This window comes from Odocoileus virginianus, chromosome 22, assembly GCF_023699985.2.
Source record: "Odocoileus virginianus isolate 20LAN1187 ecotype Illinois chromosome 22, Ovbor_1.2, whole genome shotgun sequence".
Taxonomy (NCBI): Eukaryota; Metazoa; Chordata; class Mammalia; order Artiodactyla; family Cervidae; genus Odocoileus; species Odocoileus virginianus.
Window position 1 is genome coordinate 23,181,737 of NC_069695.1, and position 17,708 is coordinate 23,199,444.

General features: G+C 41.4%; 1 protein-coding gene across 5 annotated transcripts in view; it reads left to right on the top strand.

Annotated features, from left to right (window-relative positions):
- The window catches only part of GREB1L (GREB1 like retinoic acid receptor coactivator), a 246,567-nt gene that overhangs the window by 59,408 nt on the left and 169,451 nt on the right, over positions 1 to 17,708 (top strand). For 4 of the 5 annotated variants that reach the window (XM_070452719.1, XM_070452722.1, XM_070452723.1 and 1 more), the window contains exon 2: positions 1,471 to 1,743. The exons of the other annotated variant lie outside the window; for it this stretch is intronic. The gene's annotated coding sequence lies outside the window, so the exon portion shown is untranslated. The remainder of the gene's footprint in view (positions 1 to 1,470; positions 1,744 to 17,708) is intronic. 5 annotated transcript variants of the gene reach the window in all.

The following is a 17,708-nucleotide window of genomic DNA, read 5'->3' on the forward strand; positions in this document are numbered from 1 at the left end:
AGTTTTCCAAATATGCTGGCATATTGAGTGCAGCACTTTCACAGCATCGTCTTTTAGGATTTGAAATAGCTCAACTGAAATTCCATCACCTCCACTAGCTTTGTTCCTAGTGATGCTTCCTGAGGTCCACTTGACTTCAAATTCCAGGATGTCTGGCTCTAGGTGGATGATCACATCGTGGTTATCTGGGTCATGAAGATCTTTTTTGTATAGTTCTGTGTATTCTTGCCACCTCTTCTTAATCTTTTCTGCTTCTATTGTGCCCATATTGTTTCTGTCCTTTATTGTGCCCATCCTTGCATGAAATGTTCCCTTCGTATCTCTAATTTTCTTGAAGAGATCTCTAGTCTTTCCCATTCTGTTGTTTCCCTCTATTTCTTTGCATTGATCGCTGAGGAAGGCTTTCTTATCTCTCCTCGCTCGTCTTTGGAACTCTGCATTCAAATGGGTATATTTCAGATAAGTTGCTCTTATTTTGTATGAAATGGATGATTCATCTTTTGGTGTTAAAACCACTAAGTTTGTTTTATCTTGATATCACAGTACTCTAATATGAATGTTATTACTTTAAAAAAATTACATCTTATATAAATACTTATCTAATCCATAACTACTGGGCAGGTGGCTGCATTTCTCTTTCTAAATCATCGTTTAGATATTGTTTCCCCCTCAAACTCCCCAAACTCAGCTCATTTGAAACAAAACATCTCAAATTTATGGCAAACCTTTATTGTAGGCTCAAAGTGTGCAAGGCTTAGCAGCCCTGTATAAGTGGTATTAGTAGCTGTTATTTAGGTAAAGAGACTTCTGTTTTTTTGATTGATACAATTCATTTATTTTTAAAATAATTTTTTCCATTTTTAAGAAAGCTTTTTATTTTGTACTGTGGTATAGCCAATTAATGTTATGATAGTTTCAGGTGAATAGCGAAGGGACTCAAGACATGCTACTGCTACTGCTAAGTCACTTCAGTAGTGTCCGACTCTGTGCGACCCCGTAGACGGCAGCCCACCAGGCTCCCCCGTCCCTGGGATTCTCCAGGCAAGAATACTGGAGTGGACTGCGCATTTCCTTCTCCAATGCATGAAAGTGAAAAATGGAAGTGAAACTCTCTTGATCCATGTACATATATCAGTTCTCCCCGAGACTCCCCTCCTGTCTGGGTTGCCACATAACATTGAGCAGAGTTCCCTATGCTATACCATAGGTCCTTGTTGGTTATCCATTTTAAATACAGCAATATGTACATGTCCATCCCAAACTTCCTAACTTCATAGCGAGCAATACTTGTCCTACTGCTTGCCTAATGTTTTTCCAGGCAAGCAGGTCATTCTCTGAAGGAGTTTTCTTTATCATTCCACTGGTATCATTAACTAAAAATGATCCCTAGGCCAACATGCTGTCATATTCTTCAGCCAGGTGATTACACGCTGTAATCTGGCTGTTTCATCTCCTCTCCCACCTGCCCAGGCTGTGCCCGAGCGGCACTGAGAACTTGCCCCTTTGTTCCTGTAACCCAGGCGTTCGCACATCTCAGTGACTCTGCATGCACTGTCCCCTCGGCTGGCCTGGAATGCTCTCCCCTGCCCCCGATCTCACGGACGCATTTGCCTGAGGAAAGCCTGACTTCATTCAGCTCCGTGTTACCTCTGTGGTGAAGCCTTCTCTGACTCACCGTCAGCCCGGGTAAGGGACACCTGGGGCACTTCCCTGCTGAGCATGTGTTGATTTCACCATTACGGAGTAAGTGCTTTTTCTCTTCCGTGTTGCTGAGGACCTGGGGTACTACCTGGCATGCAGTGTGTGTTGGGTGAATGCGTGCAGGGTCAGAGAAAGCTTGTATTTTTATTTCTTTATACTACTAGTGGAGAGAAGCAGAGATGGACCATGTTTCCCGAAGATACTATGAACATGATGGCTTTGTGTTAAACAACATGCTGAACTTATGAATCAGCCAACCTTGGAGTGAACTGTGAAGTGGGAGAAATAACTAGTGCCCTGGGCTTTCCTTGTAGGGCTAAATTCATGCATTTCCCTGGGGCCTCAAACCTTAAAGAAAGAGAATACATGAAGTAGAGACTACTTTGGGGTGTGAGAGGGTGGATTGTGGAATTTCTGGGAGCCCTGAAACCACCACCGCAACCCATGTGTGCAGGCGTCTCTATGAGGTGACACTGAAAGCCTGAAAGATTTTTGAGAGCCAACAGAAGCCACCCTTGTGAAGTAAGAATCACTGGTCTATATAGTTTACTCTGAATATTCTACGGTGTGAACTGTAAGTGTGTGGATGGGTTTTCCGTTTCTTCCTGTCTGGGAAGCTGGTGACAGCCAGGCGCCATGCCTTGCCGTGATCTGGGTTGGACTCTCTCTGTCCTCCAGCTTGTGTGTGGGGATGAGGTCTGCCCTCTTGCTTGAGGACCTTAATTCCAAGTCACAGAAGAGGAGAAAGGCTCTTGTGTTTTACTGATGTACTTGTTCCAGGGCAGGCTCAAATACCACGTCTGCATGCTTGGTTTCTATACAAGGCTCTTCTTTCTGTGAATAGTCTTTGCTTTTGCTGATTATTCACATTATCCGTTTACAGTGCTGCCGTTCTGTGCCTTTTCTTTTTAGCAGTCTCTTGATGCGACGCCTGTTTATTTTCTCTGTGAGATGAATGTGCTCTGCGTGGCATGGCAGTAGATGGGGTGTTTTAAGCTATCTCTGAAGGAAATGTCACTTCCTATTTGTAATTCCAGTAGAAAGTGGATCTCACACTGCACAGAACTGCATATGTCCTGTCAGGCTTCCTTGCATGCATGCATGCTCTGTCGCTCAGTTGTGTCCAGTTCTTTGTGACCCCATGGACTGTAGCCCACCAGGCTCCTCTGTCCATAGGATTTCCTAGGCAAGAATACTGGAGTGGGTTTCTCTTTCCTTCTCCAGGGGATCTTCCTGACCCAGGGATTGAACCGGGGTCTCCTGCCTTACAGGCAGATTCTTTACCACTGAGCCACCAAGGAAGACCAGAAATATGGCTCTTGATCAGCAAATCAATGAGCAAAAAATATTCTGTTACTTTCTTCTTGGAGAATTAGGTGGCACACAATGAATGCCATGATAGGCTGGGTCCTGAAATTTGGTCACAGGGTAAGACTGCGGGAAAGCTACTGAAATCACAGTTAAATTTGTTAACTTGAGACAGCAAGGCGTGAGCACAGCGGGGGTACTTTGGGGCATTCAGCAAGCAAAACACAGATCTTTTTGTCGGATTTGGACTTGGTTGAATGCTTTTTGGAGGGACAAGGGAAGAGATGACCAACACGGGACTGGGTGGCATCGTGGCGTGAAGCAGGGCAGTTTAGTAACTGGTATCTCAGCATCTTTGTTCAGGGTGGTCGAGGGACAGAGAGCGGCTGGGGAAATCATTGGGAAGCAAACAGGATTCAGAGGAATGGTATTGCTGCCTGCTCTGCCCTGCGGGGAAATGTGTTCTGTTGACCTGGTCTGAGTCTGTTGGAGACATCTCAGAGGTGCTTTACAGGCTTTCACGTGAGAGGGATAAACACTGGGGCTGAGATTAAGGAGCATATGGACTTGGCCAGATGAGGCAAGCAAGATGCAACCAAACCACCAAACAGGACTGACTACTCAGCCATTGTACTGATTTCCCTTAAAATAAAATTTTAATAGTTGTCTGGTTGAATAACTATGACTTATAACAGAAGGCAAGGAATTCGACTTCTTACCCAACTTCATTCATATGATTCCTGTGCTGAAAGTCGCTCAGTTGTGTCCGATTCTTTGTGACCCAATGGACTGTAGCCTACCAGGCTCTTCTGTCCATGAAATTCTCCAGGCAAGAATACCAGAGTGGCTTGCCATTTCCTTCTCCAGGGAATCTTCCCAACCCAAGGATCAAACCCACATCTCCTATGTCTCCTGCATTGGCAGGCAGGTTCTTTACCACTAGCGTCACCTGGGAAGCGTGATTAAACATCCTTTATTCATTGCCAGCCGTGTGGTGATGCTAGATATTTATATTTTCTCTTATAAGCTCAAACATGAATGAATAATTAATCCTTTCTCTTTCAGCCAAAAGAGTATGTATAGACATGCCTGTGTTTGTGGATATTGTCCTGCATTTACAGACTCATTATAGTAAGTACGAGGCACTAGGAATAAACAAGACATAATCCCTGCACAAGAGGGTGAATTTGTTGTTGTTTAGTCGCTCAGTTTTATCTGACTCTTTGTGGCCCCATGGACTGTAGCCCGTCAGGCTCCTCTGTCCATGGAATTCTCTAGACAAGAATATTAGAGTGGGTTGCTATTTCCTCCTCCAGGGGATCTTCCCAACCTAGGGATTGAACCCGGGTGTCCCACATTGCAGGCAGATTCTTTACCACTGAGGCAGCAGGGAAGCTCCTGAATATTGCTGTTCAAGAGAATATTCTGTGATGATGGCCCAATATGGTATTCATAGCTGCATGTGTCTCTCAAACACTTGATATGTGGCTCATGAGACTGAGGAACTGAGAGTTTTAATTTATGTTTAATTAATTTAAATATTAATAGTGGCACATGAGGCTAGTGGTGACCACTTTGGACAGCATGGCTCTGTAAATTCACAAATGAGAGAAAGAATCATAGGTGCTCACAACTCAGAGTATGATATGTACTCCAATATAGGTCCCTATGATATGTTCTAGGAGCATAGGACTTAGAAAAGAGCTTGATGCTGGGAAAGATTAAGGGCAGGAAGAGAAGGGGGTGGCAGAGGATGAGATGGTTGGATGGCATCACCAACTCAATGGATAAGAGTTTGAGCAAACATTTCCAGGAGATAATGAAGGACAGGGAAGCCTGGCGTGCTGCAGTTCATGGGGTTGCAAAGAGCTCAACAAACAAGGAGCATAGGAGACAGCCTCCAATGGGGAGGTGACAGGGAATGGACCCAGAGGAGAGGAGATTTCATGGGAGTGAGACTTTAAAACAAAATAATAATAATAGGAGCAGTTATTTTAATTATTTTGGCAGAGGCAAAGGGCAGGAAGTCGGGAAAGTTCGTTACAAGTAAAATGCAGAGTGCAGAAACACTGAAGCATTAAAAATATGTATGTATGTAGGTTCAGGTGGCTTGGTAAGTGTGGCTTGGTAAGGTCTAAGTGTAGATCACTGCAATACTATACTTTGTGACATAGCTCTTGTGGTAAAGGCCTAACTGAACAGATTAAAAACAAATTTAACATTTTGAATATGTACGGTATTTAAAATAAAATTTAAAAGTATTTAAAATAAAACTTATATGTATGGTATGCATTGTTGCAGAAATGTGCCCCTTTATCATGTAAAACACACGCATGAGTTGCCCTTAGGATCCCCATTTCACGGAGAGAAAACTGAGGTCTACAAAGGTAAAGGAATTTGCCTGCAGACACAAAGTGGACAGAGTCAGGATTTGAATCCAGGCCTGTTACTTCAGAGATCAATATCTTCATCAGTGACCCTCCATCTCTCATTTCAAATTCTTCTCAGTTTGGAATTATGATGGATTTCCCTTGTCTGTCTTTTGTGACATGTTCCCAATACTCGAGGTCTACTCCTTTTGTTTTAAAAAATTTCCAGTTTCATATTGAAAATGTTTTTCTGGCAAATAGACTGATATTATGAGATCGTCTATTCCATTAACTAAGCGTTTCATGAACTCAGGTTTTGAGAATACCTGAATTGACAACTCCTTGCTTTTTCTGCATATTTATGGCACTAGGAGCCTTTTATATCCTAAATTGGAGTAGTTAGGGAATTAGTCGGTTAAACTGGAGGAGCCAGTGCATTCATTCCCAAATTTGAATGGGCTCCCATGACCATCATTCCCAGAGAATTCTTGCTTCCCTGTGGGGGGAATGGCTTGTTATTTGAGCCTCTCCACATCTCACCCTAAAGGTCATGACCCTGGGCTCCAGCTTCTTTCTTCCCTTCGCCCTTTTTTGAGAGCAGATCTTAGTGACTGGATAGAAGCCCTGCTATCCTTAACCGAGAGGAACCTAACTGAGGTTAACTGGCAAGCACGGTCAAGGCCTGAAAATATTCCTTCCTGATTGAGACAGTACATGTGTTTTTCAATTCAGATGTGAAAGAACTCCCTTGCTGTTATTTGCTGAATTTCCCCAAAAGTGCATCTCGGAGTCATACCAAGGTGCATCTAACATTTGTTCCTGCCAGGCCTGAGTATGTGAAGGCGGGTAATCAGCAGCACATGTTTGGAGCAATGCCCGCTCCACTGCTGATTCAGGGCAGAGGACAAGGACGAGAGAGGCAGTCTAGAGGGTCTGAGGGGGTGCAGCTGATGTCATCCACAGCTGGAGGAGCTTCCCAGAGGAGGACTAACATCAGGCCCTATGAGAAGGGTAGGACTTAGCTGAGCAGAGAAGCGGCAGGGATACAGGGAGCGGGGAATAATGAGAGAATAGTCTGGCTCAAGTAGAAAATGCAACTTTGGCTGCACACTGACATCATCTAGGGAGGGACTTCCCTGGTGGTCCAGTGATTAAGCGCTTCCAATGCAGGGGACACGGGTTCCATCCCTGACTGGGGAACTGAGGTCCCACATGCTGTGTGATGCAGCCAATAAAGAAAGAAAGAAAGAAATAATAATAAAATTACCTAGGGAGCTTTAAAAATAGCTCTCCTAAAGATTCTGGTTGGTCTGAGTTGTAACCTAGGCAGCTGACTTTTTTAAGCTTCACAGGTGATTTTCGTGGGCAGCCTGAGTTGAGAACCACTGTCCACATCTCCTTCACTCAAAGTGCAGTCCTCAGACCAGCAGAGCCATCTCCACCTGTAAGCTTGTTAGAAATGCTGAATTTCAAGTCTCGTCTCGGACTTAGCGAATCAGAATTTTCATGTTCACAAGATCCCCAGTGGCCTGTATGCACAGTACAGTTTGAGATTCCCTGCTGTAGAGGAGAAATGAGAGATATGGTTGAAGAGGGACAGATCACCTAACCAGATTTTCTTGTGCTGGGCTAGGAATGAATTACAGGTGGGCAGTGATACTACTTTGCCCTCAAGCCGCTGGGGACGCTTGTATTTCTTGTTGCAAGACATCTCTGGTTATCTATGTGCTCTATAAATATTCTTGCGTCCTCTCTGGGTGCCTTGAGGGGGAAAAAGGCAGGGCAGCTCCAGCTAAAGAACTGGACTGCATTCCATCAGTAGTGGTGATCCCCTGGAGGTTTTTTATCCAAAGGGGTTCTGTGTAGTGTTTCGTAGTCTAGAAAGATTTTCCTGGCAGAAGCACATGCAATGCACTGGGCCGAGGGTGTTCTATGGTTGGGGAAGACATGGTCTACATGTTCCAGTAATTCCCATGAAAGTTGAGAAAGGCCAAGAGTTAAGAGCTTGATCATGCTTTAGGAATCTGTATAACATGTAAATACCTGTCCCCAAATCTCCAGGGCTGAGCTTGGAAGAAATTGTAACAGACATCTTTTTTGGAGATCCCGTGTAACTTTTTGTTTTATTTTAGTTTATCCTTGTAGGGCATCCTTTCAGAGAGTCAGGAAAGTTTCTAATGATTAAAATCTACTTGACATAAATAAGGTCATAAACAGGCAACCCTAATTCTGCAGGATCCTCTAGTTCTTGGTGGGTGGGATCTTCTGACTTGAGGGTTATTAGTGATTTCAAAGGAGAAAGGATAACAATGATGGTCATCATTTGGTGAATGGGCAGTGAGGGAGAATTTCAGGAAATGGAGAGGTTAAAAGTCCAAGTATGAAAGGCAGGCAGTTGTGGAGACTCAGAGTGATGTATTCTAGTTAGGACAACACTTTTAGGGGAGCCTGTATATTTTTGGAGATTATTTTGTTTGGAAAAAATATTGAACTTATCAGTCCACTAACTTGCTTACTCTTCGACACCAAGCTTAAGCTGTCTTCTTCCGTGAATTCTTTCTGAGTCACCCCAGCTCATAGTCTATTCTTTCTTTCTCTATTTCCAAAAATCCTTTTTTTTCCCCCAAAAAATCCTTTTTAATGAGTCATCAAGTATTTTTTTTTAGTTCTGATATTTTAAAAGTATTATTATATATACTGATTTTGTAATAATTAACTCAGGGTTTTAAAGAATTTTTTTATTGGAGTGCAGGTGATTTACAATATTGTGTTAGTTTCTGCTGAAGAGCAAAGTGAATCAATTATATGTGTACAATATATCCACTCTTTTAGATTCTTTTCCTATATGGGTTATTATAGAGTACTGAGTGGAGTTCCCTGTTCTACACTGTAGGTTCCTGTTAGTTATCTATTTTATATATAAAAGTATGTCTATGTCAATCTTAGTCTCCCAGATTATCCCCCACATTCACCCATGATAACCATAAGATTTTTTTTTTTTATTTACAACTCTATTTCTGCTTTGTAAATAAGTTCATCTGTACCATTTTTTTTCATCTGTACCATTTTTAAGATTCCACACATAAGTGATATCATTTGTATTTGTCTTTCTCTGTTTGACTTACTTCACTCAGTATGACAATCTCTAGGCCCACCCATGTTGCTGCAGGGCTTTTAAAACATTTTTCTTATTTATGAAGGTGTCCTATATTCCTGGAGAAGGAAATGACAACCCACTCCAGTATTCTTGCTTGGAGAATTCCATGGATCGAGGAGCCTGGTGGGCTACAGCCCGTGGGGTCACAGAGAGTCAGACTCAACTGAGTGACTAACAGGCACATGCTGTATTCCTCAGTAGATTATAAGCATCTTGAGGACATGGACCTTGTCTATTTCCTCTTTGTCCTCTTGGGAATTTGTAACTTTTTGAAATAACTGTTCTCAGGGTGCTCATAATTGAGTATTAATGATTAAAAGTAGTTTGCCATATCCTTTTTTGTTTTCCAAGTTTGTTGATATTTCTTTTGAAGAATAGAATGAAGGAGTAGAGGGAAGGCCGAAGAATCCTCAGACAGTAAAAATACCTTATGTATTTTATTTTTTTATTTTTATTTTTTTTAACAGTGGATTACACCTTTATTTATTTTTTTTAATTTACAGTGCTCTTTATTTTACACAGTCCTCTGTCATTTTAGAGCTATATTTAGTTTATTTTTTTTCATTTATTTTTATTAGTTGGAGGCTAATTGCTTTACAATATTGTAGTGGGCTTTGCGTATGTATTTTAAATTACATTCTGCAGTTAAAAATTAACTCAAAATTGTACTATCAGATAAAATCTTTTTTTGTGCTTTCAGTCCTTCATTTCAAAAGAGGAAGTTTTAAAAAAGTATAGATGCATACTGTCTTAGTAAACAGTCCTGTTTTCCTCATCTTTTTAAATGGTACCCATTCTCCTTAGTTACTTTTCTCATCTTGCCATTTGGGTTTCTTTTTCTTTTTTCTTTCTGTTTAGAAGTGATGCCATTTGTTGGAGGAAGGTAACTCCTGACCATGTTTGTAGGCAAGAGTGTCACTAGTCATGTGGATGTGAGCCACTAACACATTTAAACTGTTAGACTGTGTGTATGGGAAAAGCATCGATCTTAACACTTTAATGGTCTTAGTTTAAGTCATGGTGTGCTATGGCCATGCCTTTTCTTGGAATTAGGAAACCTAGTATTTGTCAAACTTAGGACATTGAAAATGTGTCAGTGTCACCTAAATGTTGTGGCAAGCAGGAAATTATTTTAATTGTAGTCTGTCATGATGTTTGACATTATGGTAAGAGAAACTTGTATTATGTAGAGAAATCCAGGTAGAGGCTGGGTGAAAACAGTAAAAGTACTTTACCAGGTTTAAATTTTTTAAAATATAATAATAATAAAAACCTAAGCAGGGGAAGATCTTTTCAAAGAATTCCTTAATGTATCAATCAGTAGTTTATATCCTTAAAGAATTTTTTATGGTATAATAATGAGCATTTATAACAGAACAAAAATAACCTATTTCCTAACCTTAGCCTCTCCGCCTGCAGAGGTGGTAAGACTTGTTAATGCAGATGAGGCTGCCTTCTGTTGTGTGATGCTAATAGGAAATGGATCATTGCAGTTTATGGGGCACTTAGCCATTTTGGTTCATGATAAATGACTGACTTCAAGTGGCATTCCTTCACTGATTTCCCACTATTCATCACCTGAAAGAATGGAACCCAAACATGAAGTTGATTTTGAAGTTGTCAAGAGTTTCACTGTGGCGTCAATCCGTCATAAGCCAAAGTGTTCATTGACTTAGGAAGAAATAGCATGAATGAAAACACTATAAATGTTTTATGCTCCTATTTGCTTTTGTTCAAAAGCCAGTTTTGTCACCATTCCGTCCTCCTCTAACTTCTGTTCCCTCTTTGCCTTCCCCTCCCCCTCTCCAAACATGCTTGGGTTTTGAAAAGTCCCTAGATTTTATCTCTGCAGATGCTTTGATGTAGTTACATTGTTTTGTTCTATAAAATCAGCCAAAATAAGCAGGAAGAATGGAATATCTTTTAGCTCATATGTCCCCCTACAGGCCAGGCATTACACAAAATTAATTTGGAAAACTTTTTCACTGCTATATTCTTGCTATTATTATGCTATTTCCTTGTCTTTCTTATCATCTTTCCTTGAAATATTATCTTGAAATACCCACCATTTCCTACCCTCCAGAACATACACCATTCCTGATTAGGGAGGAAAAAGGCCGTCTATTTGAATAAAGTCACACTATCCTATAGTTAGACTCTCTCTCTCAGAGGATTATTCTCCAGCTTAATTTCAGGGAGGCCTTTCTGGCACTGTAAGGGTTACCCAAGATATAGCCACACCTAACATATGCCCAAAGGAAGTTTGACTCTTTCCTGTGTCCTCCAGTGTTTGGAATGTAGAGCCTGTGTTTAATTCCATACTTGTGATGCCGTCCATGTGGCTGGTATTTGGAGGGTGTTTGCTATCTGGCAGAAGGCTATTCACAAAGGAAAATGTCAGCGTTCTTGCAGATTGTCATAGAATCGTTTAGTGTAATTGAGATAATTTGCCATTTATTTCATTGGTTCTTAAAGGAATTTGGACCTCCCTTATCTGTGTGTATTGTTGGAGTGAGGGTGACAAGTTATTTTGTTCGCTTTGTAGCACTTAACAGGAGGAAGCACATCCGTGGCTGCTGTATCCTAGGGGTGAAGTCTGTGTGCAGAAACTCCCTCCCAGAGGTGGGTCTTTTGTCATAGAATGTCTTGGTTCCTAGCAGATTGCCCCCCTCCCTGGGAGCTCAGTTCCTCCTTTTAGCAAATAGCATCCGTGTACACACCCCTTCATGGATCACAGCCTTGTCGTGGCGAAGGGGCTTGCATAACTCAATGAAGCTATGAGCCATGCCATGCAGGGCCACCCAAGATGGACAGCCCCCCCAGAATTGATGCCTTCAAATTGTGGTGCTGGAGAAGACTTTTGAAAGTTCGTTAGACTGCAAAGAGATCAAACCAGTCAATTCTAAAGGAAATCAACCCTGAATATGCATCGGAAGGACTGGTGCTGAAGCTGACGCTCCAATCCTTTGGCCATCTGATGCGAAGAGCTGACTCATTGGAAAAGTCCCTGATGCTGGGAAAGTTTGAAGGCAAGAGGAGAAGGGGGTGACAGAGGATGAGATGGTTGGGTAGCATCGCCGACTCAATGGACATGAATTTGAGCATGTCCATTTAAGCAGGGAAATAGTGAAAAACAGGAAAGCCTGGCGTGCTGCGGGCCATAGCGTTGAGTAGCAAAGAGTTGAACATGACTGAGCGACTGAATGGCAGTTTGTAGTCTTACCTTAAACAGCAATAACTTGTTAGCAACTGAACAACATCCATGTACACCTTGTTCCTGGAGAATTTTGTTGTTGAGAGCTTTAGACCAATGAATTAAAAGCATTTGAGGTGTCTGAATTCTTTTCATGCTCTCAAATCCTAAATATTGGTGAAATTTTTTGAAAAAGCCTAGAAGTAGTGGAACTGAAATATTAATCAGGTCTCCTGTGATCATTTTAGGGGCCTTCCAGGTGGTGCAGTGGTAAAAAATCTGCCTGCAATGCAGGAGATATGGGTTTGCTAGGAAGATCGCCTGGAGAAGGAAATGGCAACCCACTCCAGTATTCTTGCCTGGAGAATCCCAAGGACAGAGAAGCCTGGTGGGCTATGGTCCATGGGGTCACAAAGAGTCAGACAGGACTGAGCAACTGAACACACAACAGTAACAGAGTCATTTTTCCTATTGAAAGACTAGAAATAGCTATAGGACATAATTTGATTACATGTCTTAGATAAATCCTATCAATCTTTTATTGCTGGTTGTGATTAGAAGAATCACTAATTTGGAATACTTACTCAGGTTGGCTCAAACCAATTACCAAATTTTTAAACTGGCTAACTCTATCATGCTGTACTGATTTATTATGACTGTTGAAACATGCCCATCCTTTACTTTTTGCCCTGCTTCTGTATGGTGTGGCCATTGGTGGCATAGAGACTAGGGTGGGAGGGGTTTGCTAAAAGGTAGAGAACAGAGGAAGAGAGATGGAAGAGGAGGAACTTTGAGAAGAGTAGCTAAGAGTATGGATGCCTTGGTAGACCAGATGCTTTTGATACCACCTACCATTTCTTAACTCTGCCATGTTAAAGTAAATATTCATGGCCTTTTGCTTTCTTCTTTCTCTCTTCTTTTTCTTCTCTTTTTCCTCCTGTCCTCTTTAGGTAGATATAAATATGTGGAAACCAAAGAAAAACAGACTAAGATATAAGATGCACAAGTTTTGTTTTTTTCTCCTCCCCTGGGAGTGGGGTAGGATTTATTGGAAGATTTGAAGAAACATACCTCACTGCCCGAAGGATGTCTCAGGCTTGAATTGCAGCAATATACTTGTTGGAAGGAAGTGGGTTCCATATTCAGAGGATTTTAATGATCACTTTCAATCTATGTCTTCAAGTGTTTTGAATGCAACAAGTTCTTAAAGGCTAGGTCTTCACGTGGGCACTTTTAAGATAAAACTCAAAGTGTATATACACCGCATTCTTACCCCCATGTGCAGTTACTGTCGTTTATTAGACTTGCATAGAAACCACCAAATAATCTCAGATTTACATTAAAAGTAGAAAAAGAAGTTCCCAAATGGAAAATTACTGGTAGATTTTTTTTTTTTAGTTCTGAAATGTATCTAGGGAAAAAAATTCTTAGAAGGGCTAAACTCTTAACCATAAATATAATATTTTTCAGAGATTTTTTAATTGGTTTTGAAAGTATCACTAAAGGATATGTTAGCTGTTAATGATGTCTTTCTTCACTTACTGATTCAAAGGTGTGATGTTAGTTTTCCCCTGTAGGCTGTTACTCTGCTTCTTTGCACTTCAAAAAGATCTAAGGTCACCGATTATGACTTTGCCACTTCCTGCCCTATTGATCTTACAAAGGGGTTTTGTGGGGTTAGACCTTACTACTGTAAAGAAATCAGCCCAAGTAAAAATTCTTGATATTTGCATGTCTATTAAATTCAACATGTTGGCTTTTTATATGAGTCTGTTTTATTATATGAGCCTGTTTATTATATGAGCCTGTTTTATTATATAATTTATAATGTGAAACTTACTGGGTCACCAAGAATCAGACATGACTGAGCGCACACACACACACACACACACACACACACACACACACACACTCTTCCTGGGACTTCAAGAGTTCCATTTATAAGAGCTGAAATGCTTTTTGCCTCCCTTTTCTCCCTCTCTGAATCCAGGGCAAATCATGATTGAGTAAGATGAATGGATGAATGTGTAGTTGAGTAAGAAAGCCAATCAATCCAAAGCTGAGACTATATTGAAGAACAACCAGTCAGAAGGTGTTTATGTCCTATGAAATTCTGTTGACCTAACTCCCCCTACCCCTGTAAAAGGCATTATTAACACCTTTTAGTCAGTTGCCCCTCATAGAATCTGCTCTTTTGATGCAGCAGCACTGACAGATCCTTCCCAAGGCTGCTTCTGCCTATATATCATTGGTGAGGGCACTTGTGTTCAGGCTTGAGCTAGTGAATCAACACACCTGCTTCCAAATCCATACAGTATTTCAAATCTTTATTAACTTAACCCATACTATAGTTTTCCTGATTGTGATCATTCTCTGCTACAAGCAGTTGGCAGTCCTGTGTTTTTTTGGTGGAGGAATACTTGAGCTGAGTTGGTAGGAACATCAAGCAAACAAAAAAAAAGTGATATTTCAGTTTGGGGTTTTGGAGTTACTACTTCACACCACCCTATGTTTTTTCAACACTTCAGAATGTGAGAGTAAATTCAAGGACACAGTCCCCACTGCTCTTGCATTTACTTGTCTAAAAATATGTTTCATTTAGATGAAAAAAAGTATGTCTGATCTTTCCCCAGAATTCCAGGTTCATACATACCACTATCTGCTTTTTACCTCTGGTTGGATATCTAATAGGTTTCTCAAATATAATAGGTATAAAATGCAATTCTTGATTCCACTACATAACCACTCCATCTACCTCATACCTGCTTTTCTCCTTTTCTTCCCCCTTTCAGTTAATGACAATACCTGGTTGCTTAAGTAAAAAACCTGAGTTATTTTTTAATGTTTTTCTTTTCCTGAGCATACGTACTAAGTCACTTCAGTTGTGTCCGACTCTTTGTGACCCCAAGGACTGTAGCCCACCAGGCTCCTCTGTCCATGGGATTCTCCAGGCAAGAATACTGGAGTGGGTTGCTAGTTCCTACTTCAGGGGATCTTCCTGACTCAGGGATTGAACTCACGTCTCATATCTCCTGCATTGACAGGTGGGTTCTTTACCGTTTTACCACTGGGAAGCCCTTCCCGGAGCATATCCCCATTCAATCTGCCACTAGGTTGTGTCTCCAGAATAGGTTTCCAATCTGTCCATTTTCCTACCGTAGTTCCAGCCACCATCTTTTCTCACTTGAATGACTGCAATGATCTTCTCCCTCCTAGAATGTGTTCTCCATTCAGAGCCAGAATTATCCTTTTAACAGAGATCATACCCTCTCTGTCCCCAAACCCTATGGCAACCTCCCATTAACTCCTGGAACAAGATCCAAATTCCTTGCCCTCCAAGGAGCTTTGAGGTCTGGTATCTGGCTACCCAGTCCACCTTATCTCCTATCATTTCCCTCTCACTTACTGACCTTCTTACTCAAGTATTCTCAGCTCATTCCCTCCTCAGGGTTTATACCTTAGCTCTTCCTTGTCTGGAATGCTGTTTCTCTGTGGCTCCACGTGCTGACTTACTCTTGTTGTTCAAGACTTAACTATAAACTGCTTAGGGCTTCCCAGGTGATGCTAGTGGTAAAGAACCTGCCTGCCAATGCAGGAGACATGGGTTCAGTCCCTGGGTCAAAAAGATCCCCTGGAGAAGGAAATGGCTACCCACTCCAATATTCTTCCTTGGAGAATTCCATGGACAGAGGAGCCTGGTGGGCTACAGTCCATGGGGTTGTGAAGAGTCAGACATAACTAAGTGACTCACACATAAACTCCTTACCTGTCAGCTCCTCAAAGAGACCTAAATCCTCCCTTCCCTATTTCTCTCCATCCCATTACATATTTGATTTTACTCTTGGATGAAAGGTCATTGTCTAAAATCCTTATTTATGTATTTACCTATTGATTGTAATTTGCCATCTACCTTTGAAATAAGCTCAATGTGGGCAGGAACCTTGTCTGACCTTATTTGCTGATATATCCCTAATACTACCAGCACTGTTTCATATGTGCAGTAGGTGCTCAATTAATACTTGCGGTTGAATTAGTGAATAAGAATATTTAGGTCCATTAAAAATATAAACTATTGAATCCATAAACATACTTATAAATTATACTTTAGTGATAATACTGCTGCCAAATCTTCGTGAGTGGCCCTAAAGCAAGGGGCTAGATCTTTCTCTTCTGGTTATTCTATTAATTTGTGGCAAAGCTAATGAGATTGGCAATTGCAGTCATTTGGCGTCTTCTCTTGCCGTATCTGTGCATATAAACTAGTCATCATTTATCAGTTGTGCATATCTTGTATTTGCAACTTGCTGTGAGTTTTATATGCTTGAACAACAGTACAAGGTGTACTCCTTGTAGGTAAGAGTCTGAAATTGTGATAAGTGCTCATTATGATGAGAACAGCTTGCACTGAACAGGTCGTAGCCATGCATATTTCTCTCTTTAGAAGGAAAACATCAAATTCCAGACTGAGTGTGATAAGCAGCAATTAATTTAACCGTCAAGATTCTGAATGTATTATGATTTTCCAGGAACCAATGAACATGGAAATAATGAGCACTTAATGTATTTATTTTGTGATTGTAAATCTTTGCAAATCAAGTATAACAAGTTGGATGTATGCCTACGATTAAGGCAGAAAAGAGGAGAAAGCCAAAGAATCTTTTTCTTTCCCTACCTGTAGTTTGCTGGTATATGTCAATAGGCTGGAGGCCACAGGCTCACCAAAGTTAAAAGATGATGAATATGTCTTGGTTTGGTTTCTTTTATTGATTGCTAAGACCACATAAGAATTCTTCTTAGCCTCTTTTTTCCAGTATTGCATTTTGTTATTTTCTGTCATTTGATGGATGTTTTCCTTTCCACTTTCTTAGGAAGAGTAGCAGCCTTCAAGGTAAAGAGCTTTTCTCACTGACTTTCTTCATGAATTTCCCAGTCCTCAACTATCTGTGTTCTGCTGCACAGTAGTAACTTTTTCCTTAGGAGTTTTGGTCATCTTGCCTTCCCCCTCTTCCATTGACAACTGCCCAATGCTAAGTTGTGCTGTATTCCCTAACAATAGAAGCTTTAGTTATATGCAGCAACACATTTTCTTGTAACTAGTTTTCCTGACAGGAATCACCACCCCTTCACCTCTAGCCAGGGATCTGGAATCGGTGTATTTGTGGCTGAGCTGCAGGTCTTACAGAATTGAGGTTCATACTTTATTTGAACTTAACCTTTCTCTTAATTGGGACTTGACTTTCAGCCTAGATGAAATCCTGCTTTTCGGTTAGAGTGGTAGTCTTAACAGTCAGGCATTGACCATGACTACAGAGTAAGAGTTTTAAGTTAACTCTTTCTCATCACATCATGGAAAGATTGATTATGGCATCTCAAGCATTTCCAGACACCGCCAGTTCAGGGACAGCCATCACCTGTTGTTAAGGGAATCTTCCTTTTGCCGCTTCCATCCTGTGGCCTCCCTCTCTCCCCTCCCTCTCTGTACCGGGGAGGCTGCCTGTGAGGACCCTCCAAGGACTCCTGTGCCCCTTGCCTTCCAGCAACGGCGGAGTCCCTGTAGGAGAGCCAGGGCGAGAGCGAGGTCAGGCTAATTATTCTCCAGGCTCCCGGCTTGCAGGGCTGCCTTGCGCTGCCTGTGGCCCTCGACCTAAGGTCATGGTTCCTCACTCTCAGACTTTCTCCTTTCAGGTTCCTGCAATCAATCCTTCCTCTCTTCCCTTCCCTCCAGGGTTGGTAACAATGCTACTGCTACAATCCTGAATTTCAACATTATTCCCAACCCTGCGCCCAGAAATTTGCAAATAGTCCCTTTCAAATAAGTCTCTGCAAACCATCCTAACTTAAATGTGCCATCTGTTTCTGTTGGGATCCTCTCGGATGCAAGGGTTATTTTTTTTTGGATACTATCAGCTTTTTTTTTAATTTGGGGGAGAATTCACCTAGGAAGCTGTCTGGTCCTGGGCGTGGTATTTTGGGAGGTTTT